The sequence below is a fragment of the Bufo bufo genome, chromosome 3 (assembly GCF_905171765.1).
Source record: "Bufo bufo chromosome 3, aBufBuf1.1, whole genome shotgun sequence".
Classification (NCBI taxonomy): domain Eukaryota; kingdom Metazoa; phylum Chordata; class Amphibia; order Anura; family Bufonidae; genus Bufo; species Bufo bufo.
In genome coordinates this window covers 223740057-223752860 of record NC_053391.1, presented here as the reverse complement: position 1 = coordinate 223752860, position 12804 = coordinate 223740057, and the positions used below count along the sequence as shown (strand labels likewise).

At 42.6% G+C, this 12804-nt stretch overlaps 1 protein-coding gene across 3 annotated transcripts in view; it reads left to right on the top strand.

Annotated features, from left to right (window-relative positions):
- TMCC2 (transmembrane and coiled-coil domain family 2) overlaps positions 1-12804 on the top strand; it is a 66421-nt gene that overhangs the window by 22360 nt on the left and 31257 nt on the right. The window contains exon 1 of one of the 3 annotated variants that reach the window (XM_040423983.1): positions 3034-3113. The exons of the other annotated variants lie outside the window; for them this stretch is intronic. The gene's annotated coding sequence lies outside the window, so the exon portion shown is untranslated. Of the gene's footprint in view, positions 1-3033; positions 3114-12804 lie in introns of those variants that run through there. 3 annotated transcript variants of the gene reach the window in all.

Here is a 12804-nt window from a genome sequence, read left to right as displayed (position 1 = left end):
TTTCTTCTACTGACGCTGTTTAACCATTGACCATGTTTAACTGTTGACAGCATTAGGTATTAGATGGGAAGAGCAATACAAACAAACCTTTGTGGGGTTTTCATCATCAGGAGCAGTGAGAATATGAAGTTGTATTCTGACCAATTCCGCTAGTGCACTGATAATAAAAGCTCCACAAAAGGTTTTTGTCTCCCCAGCTCCTATCTAGTGTTGTCAGTAGTTTAACATGGTCTAAACTGCAGACAGATACCCTTTTAAGAGCGAATGAGAACCTCTGGAGATGTGAATGTGTATGTCACAACATATCTATGCTTGGCGGTGGAAAGTTTTTGCACATAGAGAAGTGAGCTAAAAATAATACTGCAATAAAATGTATTGAGTTTATGACCGAACTCTGGAATGATCGCACTTTATAAATAATACAAATTGTGGTAATGTGTGACTTTTATGATGTACTCCCGTTTTTTTTACTCCCATAGAGTTCTTTCACCCAGCCAGCTACAGATATTAGCTGAAGTGCCTAGGGGAAATATGAAACCTAATACACACAAGCCATCGTTTTTTTGCTAGGTGTTTTTGTTCATTACATAGCATTTTTTTTGTTTTTCTGGCTTCTTTTCAAAATGCAGCAGGCTGTTTTTTCAGGTGTCTTTTTTACATCACCTTCTCTATAAAAAAAATTAAAAAATTAAAAAAACAGGAAGAAACCGCTGGTGGGCAAACACACACAGTGTTTGCAAAAAAGGCCACAAGAAATGCAGCAAAAAGGTGGTTAAAAAACACATTTGCGCATATTTTGGCATTTATTCACTGTTAAAAAAGCGCCAGTTAAGGTTCATGTGTGTAAGGACCCTAAGGAAATTTTCATACGACATGTCCCTTCCTGGCACGGCCGCAGCTTTAGGCTGCCGCTCCGCGATCCTCAGAGCTGCCTCTCATTTAAATGAAAGGATGCAGCTGCCAGCGGGTGTGCGGTGTAAATCCGTCCTGTGAACGTCACCTTAGTCTGGTTATGATTTGGGTTAAGAGAAAATACTATAATATGTAGAACAATGGTGCCTTTCTGAACTGTTCATACAGGGGCCTAAGCACCTTCCTAGTTCCAAATATTACATTTCCCATATTGCAAAGATCTGATGGAGAAGACCTCACCAGACCCTTACAATAAAGACATGCACTGTAGAACCTTTAACACTGCAGAGCTACAGTACAGACCAAAAGTTTGGACACACCTTCTCATTCACAGAGTTTCTTTATTTTCATGACTATGAAGGCATCAAAACTATGAATTAACACATGTGGAATTATATACATAACAAACAAGTGTGAAACAACTGAAAATATGTCATATTCTAGGTTCTTCAAAGTAGCCACCTTTTGCTTTGATTACTGCTTTGCACACTCTTGGCATTCTCTTGATGAGCTTCAAGAGGTAGTCACCTGAAATGGTCTTCCAACAGTCTTGAAGGAGTTCCCAGAGATGCTTAGCACTTGTTGGCCCTTTTGCCTTCACTCTGCGGTCCAGCTCACCCCAAACTATCTCGATTGGGTTCAGGTCCGGTGACTGTGGAGGCCAGGTCATCTGGCGCAGCACCCCATCACTCTCCTTCATGGTCAAATAGCCCTTACTTTCAAAGTTTTCCCAATTTTTCAGCTGACTGACTGACCTTCATTTCTTAAAGTAATGATGGCCACTCGTTTTTCTTTACTTAGCTGCTTTTTTCTTGCCATAAAACAAATTCTAACAGTCTATTCAGCAGGACTATCAGCTGTGTATCCACCTGACTTCTCCTCAACGCAACTGATGGTCCCAACCCCATTTATAAGGCAAGAAATCCCACTTATTAAACCTGACAGGGCACACCTGTGAAGTGAAAACCATTTCAGGGGACTACCTCTTGAAGCTCATCAAAGCAAAAGGTGGCTACTTTGAAGAACCTAGAATATGACATATTTTCAGTTGTTTCACACTTAATTCCACATGTGTTAATTCATAGTTTTGATGCCTTCATAGTCATGAAAATAAAGAAAACTCTTTGAATGAGAAGGTGTGTCCAAACTTTTGGTCTGTACTGTACATCCAAATATCAACCTTACAATGTCCTAATGTGCATGTTCAGGTGTGCCACCTGGCCGTGACTGCTGTCATGGTTGGGGTTACGTGGACTAAGTTGGATATGAGGTGCAGCTAGAGCTGTTGACTATCAAGTGGTGGTTTTAACCATAACCATCCCTTCTGAACTATAGAACCATAGGCACTGCGCATGCTGCCAAATAGTGCCGCCTCTGTACAGTGTTGTAGTCGGCTTAGTAGCAATGCTTCCATAATACGACAGAAAATTTTTTGTATGGTTCCATGGAAATTCAACTTTTACCTAAGGTCAGAATGTTGTGACGGCCATGACTACTTGAGCTGCCCGAGACAGGCTCCATTGCTAGGCTGTGTGTCTTTCTATACTGTTTCCCTATACAGACTCTCGGGCAGAGCGTGACGGTACAGATTGGGTAGTTGTGCCAGCTGCGGCCTCCTGGAGAATGGCAACAAAGTTAGGAATCTTTGCAGGGGGGCGTTGTAGGGTGCTAACAGCAGAATTTACACTTTTGGCATAGAATTTCCACAGGATAAGTGATAAATGTGATCTTTGGGGGCCTCACCGCTGAGTACTCCACCTATTACTAGAATGGGGGTTCCATGTTCTGGAGGAGTTTCAATGGAGCTGTGGTCACACATGTGCACTGTCACTTCATTCCAAGTCTGTAGGACTGAGGTGGCCGAATACGTATTAATTACAGACATTGACTGAAGTGACATGGGGGTTTGGGACTCCCAGTCACAGTGGTCCCAGCTGTAGATTCCCCAGTGATCATACTTGATCGCTGTGGATAGGGGATAAATGTTTTTTTTTATTTTGCTCAATATTTCTTCAGTGAGGATATTGATTACAAAACGAAGTGGTCAGAGTCATGTGGGACGTGACTGGTCCAACAGAGCATAAAAGAATCATGGTCATGTTCTTAGAGTTGTGAAGCTTGGCCCTACACGTTGGGTGGAATTTGTCTGAACCCTCTGATCTTAGCAAGACTGGCCAACTAGGGAACCTAAGATGCATTAGGTACACTATATTGGATTAAAATTTTTTTTTTGAAATTTCCGTACTGTTTATTGTGTCTCTGTCAAATGTGCTTCCTTTTTGTAGCCATCATGTTTTTAGCGTACGGCCGGCGGGTCAGCTGCCAAACAGAGCAGATTTTGCTGTGGATTTCAGTATGGAAATGCTGTGGATTTACGGCAGATTTCACCTTCTACAATCGCAAACTGCGCGGCAGAGATCCACAGCATAAACGGACATGTTGTGGATTTAAATTCCTCCATGTCAAGTTATGTGCGGATGTTGTTACAGACATTTTCTGCAGTGTGTGTATGAGATTTGTTAAATTCCCATCCAGTTTTCTGCCACAGATTTTCTGCATGCAAATATGCAGTGTTTTTGTTATGTACATATGGCAGTATATAGTAGTTAAAGAAGTTCTCCGGAATACAGGTATTGATGACCTGTCCTCCAGATAGGCCACCACTGATGAGCCGTTTCAGGCTGTGTATGCAGTGTACAGAGCTAGACGTAGTCAGCTCAATACTCCGTGTAGTGGCCATGCTGGGGTACTGTTCTGCTCTGTTCGTTTCCGGCATAGACAAACAGCTGATCGGTGAGGGTGCCGCTTTGATATTGATGACCTGTTTGGAAGTCAGGTCATCAATATCTGTAGTCTGGAGAACCCCCTTTAACTCATAGCTCCCTCCCTACTGTATATGTTGGGTGTAATAAATTAAGAAGGAAGAAGACCATGCTTCTGTGCTATTGAGATCTTCCTTATGCTAGCAACAATGGGCAAGAAGACGTTGGCTGGCAGTGATCTCTATATGCATGCCCAGAACAGTGCGCTTCTTTGAAATATCATGTACATGGAAGGGGGTGGCAGAAGAAAAGTATGGGTGGGGGTTTACTATTGGTATATAATTAATATTTATTGAACAGTGCATAACTTTGACTGAAGGCAGCCTCTACTGCCATTCATCTGTCGCTCTAGTCCTCACCTCTAGTCAGTGCTTACAGACTGCAGCAGTGATGTAGTCGTATACGATTGGCTGCAGCAGTCACGTGCTGCATACGGCTACATCTCCGCTTCCGCCTGTAAATATAGACCCCAGTGAATGCAAGTAAGGGCACCGTTTGGGTGCTGTTGCTCCCGCTGAGCACCAGTCAGTATCCCTGTTTGCGGCTTTCATTTTTATCATATTTTGCTTGCTTTTATTCCTGGCTTATGTTTTTTATCTTTTTTAGAAAGAAAGTTCTCAATTCTTCCAAAGGTTACATAGTTACATTTTGCTGTTGTGTGATACACTTTGTGAGGGCATGGGAAGCAATCTGATGCCACTCTGTGCCACTGAGTCATAACTGCCACATTACTTAGTGCCCTAGCTGCCAAGATTGAAGTAAGTGATATTTATTTAGAGGGCAATTCATCACATAGGCATGGAAAGAGCTCCCTTAGATGTCATTGAAAAAAGGGTCCCAAAAACGAATACAGCGGCCCCTCAAGACACAATGGACTCAGGTTATGATATTTTCAGCTTACAGTGAGTGGTATATCCTGGGTCATTGAAACTGGAAATTCCATGGGTACAGACACTGCCAGTGTGAGATTAATGCATTTGGCTCAAAGATCCAACCAATCGGCATGGACATTTTACCGGTAAAATATTATTGCGCGATAGGCAGTCAGCGGGCACCATATTACTGAAATGCCTGGCTGTCTAGTAGCGCCTCTCTGAGGTACAGTACTGTACTGTCTACTGCTACCAGGTGGAGCTGCTCTTTGGCCACCAGATTTACGGTATTCCATTTAATTCTTACTTTACCTTTTTAAAGACATTTATCAAATGTTTTACGCTACTACTGTGGTGTAAAAAAGTCGCATATTATGGTGCAGCATAATTTGTGACTTTTTACTTTTCTCAACAGCTTTCAAAAGTGGTTAAGAAAGAGGGCAGGGCTTACAAAGGTGCCAATGCGGCCTAACAAATTTACTATCATTTATGCCAAAACCTGAGGTAAATAGCTGGTTTAGATTAGAATTTCTGGAGATGCTCCAAATATATTACAAGGCCTTTGCCTCATAGTGAATTTGGCACATTCTGTGCCAATGGACTTGATACTAAGATTGGCATATGTATACTGTATGACGTGCAGACCTGCAGTGTTCCTACTGGTTTCTAACTGTTTGGGTGGTCTGGAACTCTGATTGCTAAGTCAGTACCTGGATCCCAAAATCAATAGTAATTTGCTCATGATGTATGCCATGTCTGTCTGGTAACTATTGCTCACACTGTAAGGCCCCATGCACACAACCATTTTTGCAGACCTGTTGACTTCAATGGGTCCGTGGTCCGCATTTTGCGGGCAAGTATAGGACATGTTTTATCATTTTGCAGACCTGACATACAGATGGATCATCCGTGTGCTTTCCTCATCCAAAAAGAATATGTCCACAAAATGCGGACCACGGATCCTTTGAAGTCAGTGGGTCTGCAAAAAAAAATACAGACAGCACACAGACCTCATCTGTATTTTGCGGATCCGCGATTTGCAGACCGCAAAACAGACCTGGCCATGTGCAGACCTGTCATGCCTGTCGTGTTTTTTTTAATGTGTAGTGACAGAGATAGGAACATTTTTCTTATATAGTGTATTTAGAGATCTTGTACATTTATAGTAGAAAACTTGCCCAGAAATGTCCCTTTAGCAGCGCTGTCTTAAATGAGCGTTGCTAAGGCATGTCTGTCCTCCTAATGCAGTGCAGTGCAGTGCTGTACTGACTGGGGAGATGTCACATAGTGGACAGTATATTAATATGTGTAAAGATCCGTTCGCCTCCCAGCAGTTTCTCACTGATCAGCGTGGCCAGCGCTGTGACTGAGTGATTATGCTGTATCCCCTGCGAGCTGAGTAACTAACCGGTCACTGGGAGACACATGATAGCGGGCAGTAAGCGCTCACTATTGTCAATGCAGGGAGATGGGGAGAGGCTGGTTAGTTACTCAATGCACCAGGGATGTGCTGGGAGCGCTGGCCATGCTGATAAGTAAGAAATAGCAGGGCGATGAACATATATTTAGGCTGCTCATTAGACACACCTAGGTTTTAGAGGAGGAAAATAAGAAAAAAAATATTTTTCATTTAGTCCTCAGATAAGAACACCAACCAGACCTCAGCTTAGAGCCCCAATCAAAACTCCAATATTAATCATATCCCCAATGTTAATGAGACCTGAAGACCCCCAATGTTAATAAGACTCCATTCAGGCCTCAGCTCAGACTCCCAGTGTTCATAAGATGTCACACAGCGTGAGGTCACGGAGCATGCCGATGTCCTCCTCACGCTATGCGCAGATCACAGCACAGCATGCATAACTCTGCAGAAAACTAGGAAGCTGTGAGTATAGAGCCCGCACGGGAAGTGCTGCATACACCGCTTTCCGGTCCTCCTGTACTAACGCTAATTAGTATTTGCCCTATAAGACGCACCAACATTTCCCCCCCACTTTGGGGGGGGGAGTGTGTCTTATAGTGTTAAAAATATTGTATCTAATTGCAAGACCCAATGTAGCACATATACCAAGGTGGCACTAAGTTTGTGCAGCAGACTCCACACATCACAAATAAACTGTTGAATACAGGTCTTCATGTGACAAAGTGATGCGAGTCATCTATTTCCCTGTTTTTTGGTGAATTTGGTGTGTGTTTTCCACCTGGTGTATTTAAATGCTGTTTTTGTGTACCTTTTTTTTTTTTTTTTTTTTTTTTATAGGAAAATATGTATCCCCTATAATCTCACTTCCTCTGTAGAGCAGGATGGGGAAAATACATTGGTGTGTACCAAAGTACCATGATAAAAAAAACATTAAAAACGCAACACACGCTGGCAGTTGCATTTTTTTTCTAGAGGATGCTGAGATTTAAAAAAAAAAAAGCACAAAAAAATACTTGTATGCATTTCATCAATTTTTTTTCTGTAGACTTCCATTTAACATCTGGAGTTTGTATTATTCTTGCCTAAAAAACACAGCAAAAAAACATAAAGCCCCTCAAAAACACAACCCCCCCCCCCCCCCCAATCTATGACACCAGCCTTATGGCAGATTTCTCCTGGATCGGCTATCTTCTCGTTTTCTGCTGTATATGAAGTTGTACATACGCCAGGCAGTACTTAGCTAGGCAGGGCCTGACATTGGAGTGCTATGAGCAGTGGGCTAGGTGCTTCGAACTGTTCAAAGGCCATAGACCACCCTTTTGTTTGTTATGTTTGTAATCAATAAGTCAGGTTGATTATGGTAAATTTTTAGTGTAAAAAAATGTAGGAACCATATTAGAAATATGCAGAGGCCTAATTCTTCCTTTGCCTTTATGACAATGTGTTCATATTAGGTTTCTGTCCTCCGTCAGAGATGCATACGTCTGTAAGAATTTCCAATATATACCTCTGATAGAAGGCTCCAGCATATGCCATGATGATGTTGCTCATAGGTTGCCATAAAAAATGTAAAGGAAAATGCTTCGGTATGCTTATTTTTTTGTAGGATACCCTGTTCTTCCAGGCTTCCAAATTCAACAATAGGAACTGAGTGCATTTTCTACTTCTCATGATCTAAGTGACCAATCCAACAGTTTCTAATTTTAAGGGCTCATGCACACAACAGTGATTTGGATTTTTTGCAGATCACACATGGATCCATTCATTTTTATGAGGCCGCAAAAAAATGGAACCGCACATGGTTGTCACCTATCCGTAGGCCTGTCCTGCAGATTATAGAACATGTCCTATCCTTGTCCATTGTGCTGACAAGAGTAGCCATTTCTATAAATAGGACTGAGAAAAATATGTATTTCAAATAAAAGGTATCTGTAATTTGCGGATCCGCTGTTTGCAGACCCAAAAGGGATATGCTCATGTGCATGTAGCCTTATAAGGATGTAATGATCTTCTTTTTTCCATTTTAAAGGGAACCTGTCACCGGGATTTTGTGTATAGAGCTGAGGACATGGGTTGCTAGATGGCCGCTAGCACATCCGCAATACCCAGTCCTCATAGCTCTGTGTGCTTTTATTGTGTATAAAAACCGATTTGATACATATGCAAATTAACCTGAGATGAGTCAGAGCTTGAAAATGTGACTCTTCTCTGGTCACACACGTAAGATATGACTCTTTTATGTTAATTTGCATATGTATCAAATAGGTTTTTTTACACAATAAAAGCACACAGAGCTATGAGAACTGGGTATTGCGGATGTGCTAGCGGCCATCTAGCAACCTATGTCCTCAGCTCTATACCCAAAATCCAGGTGACAGGTTCCCTTTAACATTTGTGGCATATCGCTAGGGTATGCCACAAATGTCAGATAGATGCAGGTCCCACCTCTGGAACCCACTCCTATCTCCAGAATGGGGCTTATAAAGTGAAGGAGACCACACTGCACTTGCGGAGCTGCCCTCCCTTTATTTCTACAGATGGGAATGTGTTCCATTGGTGGGACCTGCACCTATCTGATATTTGTGGCATATCCTAGCGATATGCCACAAATCTTTAGATGGGAAAACCCCTTTAAACCGTGAGCCTATAGGTACGGCCACATGTAGCAGGTCTGCTGCATATTTACCAAATAGTGCCAACTTGTAATGCCTGTAGGTAGGGACAGACACAGATAGTGAGCTCTAACTTAGAATCCAGCCCGCTTTCCCTACCTACTTGCAGTGCAATCCCTAAGTAGCAAGGCCACAACTGGTCGATGCTGCTAAGGTGCAGAGACAGGCAAACACTTGGAGACAAACGACACAAAGACAGAGTAGTACTTAAATGGGTCAGAACCAGGAGGACAACGCAGTACAAAGACAAGAGACAGAGAGTGGTCAAAAGACGAGCCAAGGTCAGACCCAGACAGAATGCACAGTACAAATCACAAGAGACAGAGAGTGGTCAAGGGACGAGCCATGGTCAAAAACACGAGCAATCCAAATAAGCACATTCACAAGAACCTAGCTAGTCAGCCCAAACAAGACCATCACTGGTACTGGTGTATGTCCAGGAAGGGGTTTAAGTAGAGCACTGAGTCCCTGGATCAGTACCTGATAGGCTCTCCATTATTCAGAAACACTAGCACACAGGAATAGAGCATTTGAGCAATCCACACACTGCTAATCTCCTCCATCACACACCCATTGCATCCTGTTGCTAACGATGCTGTCACATCACCAGCGGGTGTGGCTCAGCTCGGACAGGTAAGTTTATGACAAATACTGCAGATTTCATCCTACGGCATCTGAGGGGTTAAATGTCTGTGGTGGGTGTTATCACCGATCAGACATTTGTCTCCGGGTATCTATCGTCTATAACCGCAGGCACCCGGCTGCTATGCCGCTTGCTTTGCACTGGAGCGGGTACCATCTTTAAAGACCCAACTATGGCGCATGTCGGGAAGGCTTTAAACCCCCCCACTGCTCCAGTGCCAACACTCCGGTGGTCTCTGCCGGTCTTTGTTTACTTGTTCTGCGTGATGATGTCATATACATTAATGTGACCACTGTAGCCAATCACTAGATTCAGTAGCCATTTGCCGTGCATGCAATCATCACAGATGAGGCTAGTAATTGGATCGTGGATGTATGGCACTTCTTTTTAACACCTTAGGGACGCATGACGTACCGGTACGGCATGTTTCCCGAGTCCTTAAGGACCCATGACGTACCGGTACGTCATGGGTTTAAACCGCGTTTGCGGCGCAGCGGGGGTTAATCAGGACAGGATGCCCGCTGAAATCATTCAGCGGGCATCCTGTCACAACGCGGTTTGCGGCTTTACCTGCGGCAGCGATCGGGCGGTGCCATCGGGTCCCCATGCGGCTGTAGGGGGGACCCGATGGCATGGAAGGCAGCGCGATGTCTAGGGAAGGCATCGCGCTGCCTTCCGGTGACGAGCCTGTGAGATCCAGCCCCCTGGATCTCACAGGCCGGAAGCTGTATGAGTAATACATATTAGGTATCGCCGCGTCCGTATCGACCGGCTCTATAAACATATCACATGACCTAACCCCTCAGATGAACACCGTAAAAAATTAAAACTGTGCTAAATAAAAAAAAATTGTCACCTTACATCACAAAAAGTACAACAGCAAGCGATCAAAAAGGCGTTTGCCCACCAAAATAGTACCAATCTAACGGTCACTGTTAAAGGAGATATTAATTATTGATATTTATGCAAATCTCAATAATTAATATTCATAAATAGGGGTGAGTCGTCTTATGATAGCTCCGCCTATTTATGCCTTACTTAATAACAAATCGCTACTGATTGCCTTACACTAATCAATAAACTAGCTGCATGCGCCTTACTAACTACCGCTAGTAACCACACGTTACACAATAGGTATAAATATTACAGTATTTATTAATCCTTACAGAACATAACATAAGTAATACACTAATAATACAGGACAACAATAAACTACAACTATTGCTGTGGCGCCTTACTACTACAAAGGAATATTTTATGTTTATAACTATATATATCTATATCAAGGGGATAGGTATATATAGTTATGGCAGCACACAGCAATGTAAGTACACACACTAATACGGTTCTGTCTACGCTAACACAGTGCCAATTCCTCCCCAGTATCTAACTATAATACACATACATACACTTTATCCGGAGTCCACCCAATCCTAACCATATACTATCCCTACGGGGAAATTACAAGGGGTAAATACAGACACTGCTGCAGCGGGGGCAAACAGAGCAGCCGGAAGGGGTATCGGGGGTAATACCAGGGTAGCGGGGTATATGAGGGATCCTGGGGGAACACAGGGGGATTAGATATGATTACCAAGGGTACAGGGGTAAGGGTGTATGAGGGGAAACCAAGGGGAGCAGGGCTATAGGGGTACACAGTGCAGGGGAATCAGGGGAATCTGGGGATATAGTATATAGCAGGGGAATATATATCAGAGGAGTATCAGGGAAGTATATATAGCAGGGGAGTATATAATCTATATATATATATAGAGCAGGGGAGTATATATAGCAGCAGGGGGGTATATAGCAGCGGATACTTAGGGTATAATGCTCGTTGTCCAGGGGGGCTCGTTGGTCCAGGGGATGATTCTTCCTGCCGGTGGTCTTCTTGACTGTTGAGCGGAGCGCCGCCGGCCTTTTTAAGCTTGGCGGCGCCCGCTCGCAGTCCCCCCATTGCCGGCCGTGCGCATGCGCACCGCCGGCCTGAACTCGTGGGCCGGCGCGGTGATATGACGTCACCGCGCCGTCCCGAGGATCTCAGAGCGCGCTTCCAGGGGGGGATCCTTTTGATCCTCCCGCCTGTGAAGCGGACGCCTACCTCCGGTGCTGCCGAAGATGGTGACAAAGGGCAGAGGATCTTATTGATCCTCTGTCCTTTGTAGAGGCCGACGCTGGACATAATTGTCCAACTGTCGGTCTCCTCCACCACCCCCAGCAGACGCATCTGAGCGGGGGATTTGGGGGCACCAGAGCAACTGCCATATATGTTTATGGATGCTTGAGGCACATCCATAAACATATATGAATGGACACGCATACATATAGGGGGCAAGTAAGCCCACCTATATTACTAATATATATATATATATATATATATATATATATATATATATATATATATATATATATATATATATATATAATCTCTAATATTCTATATACATAGAGATGTATGCTGCCAGAAGGGGGCATACATACATCTCTATGTATGCATACACAACCCACCTGGACGGGCCCAGAGAAAAGGTGTGTGTGTGTGTGTGTGTATGTGTATATATATATATATATGTGTATATATATATATATATATATATATATATATATTAATTATTATTATTTTTTTTTTTGACTCTAACCCCAACAGTCACCTCATCCTGCAAAAAATGAGCCCCTAGCTGAGACAATAGCCCAAAAAAAAAAAAAACTATGGCTCAGAATATGGAGACACTAAAACATCATTTTTTTTGTTTGAAAAAAGCTGTTATTGTGTAAAACTTACCAAATATGTATACTTTTTTTTATTTATGTATCGCGGCGTCCGTATCGACCAGCTCTATAAAAATATCACATGACCTAAACCTCAGATGAACACCGTTATTAACGAAATTATCCAGCTTTTCTGAAAGTGGATATAAAATTCATAAGATGTTTTTCACTTTTCTGTGTACGTGATATAATGTGGTGACATTTGAAAAAACAAGCATATAACAAGCGTAAGCTAAAAACTTATAGAAGTGAGCTGTGTGTTAAGATAAGTTAGAATTTGTACGTACTACTAACAAAATATGCATCTCTTGTTAACCACCTCAGCCCCCAGTGCTTAAACACCCTGAAAGACCAGGCCACTTTTTACACTTCTGACCTACAATACTTTCACCGTTTATTGCTCGGTCATGCAACTTACCACCCAAATGAATTTTACCTCCTTTTCTTCTCACTAATAGAGCTTTCATTTGGTGGTATTTCATTGCTGCTGACATTTTTAATTTTTTTGTTATTAATCGAAATTTAACGATTTTTTTGCAAAAAAATGACATTTTTCACTTTCAGTTGTAAAATTTTGCAAAAAAAACGAGATCCATATATAAATTTTGCTCTAAATTTATTGTTCTACATGTCTTTGATAAAAAAAAAATGTTTGGGTAAAAAAAAAATGGTTTGGGTAAAAGTTATAGCG